Genomic DNA, 628 nt, shown 5'->3' on the forward strand with positions numbered 1-628 from the left:
AATTTAATTCTCCATCGAACAGCATTGGTTTCATTCCTTATTGTTAATTAGGAGGGGAGAGACGATTTTTGAATTAGCGGGCGAGTTGTCGGGAGTCACTGCGCCGAGTAATCATTCAGTTTTTCATAGCACCGCGATTTTCGTCGCAGTTTTTATTTTTTTATTCCAGAGATTAAGGAATGAAACGGTGGTTGAAGGATGGGGAATTTAATTCTCCATCGAACAGCATTGGTTTCATTCCTTAATGTTAATTAGGAGGGGAGAGACGATTTTTGAATTAGCGGGCGAGTTGTCGGGAGTCACTGCGCCGAGTAATCATTCAGTTTTTCATAGCACCGCGACTTTCGTCGCAGTTTTTATTTTTTTATTACAAAGATTAAGGAATAAAACGGGGGTTGAAGGATGGGGAATTTAATTCTCCATCGAACAGCATTGGTTTCATTCCTTAATGTTAATTAGGAGGAGAGAGACGATTTTTTAATTAGCGGGCGAGTTGTCGGGAGTCACTGCGCCGAGAAACCATTGGGTTTTTCATAGCGCCGCGACTTTCGTCGCAGTTTTTATTTTTTTATTACAGAGATTAAGGAAAGAAACGGGGGTTGAAGGATGGGGAATTTAACTCTCTATC

The sequence above is a fragment of the Diachasma alloeum genome, unplaced genomic scaffold, assembly GCF_001412515.2.
Source record: "Diachasma alloeum isolate Michigan unplaced genomic scaffold, Dall2.0 Dall_scaffold_01280, whole genome shotgun sequence".
NCBI classification, from domain to species: Eukaryota; Metazoa; Arthropoda; class Insecta; order Hymenoptera; family Braconidae; genus Diachasma; species Diachasma alloeum.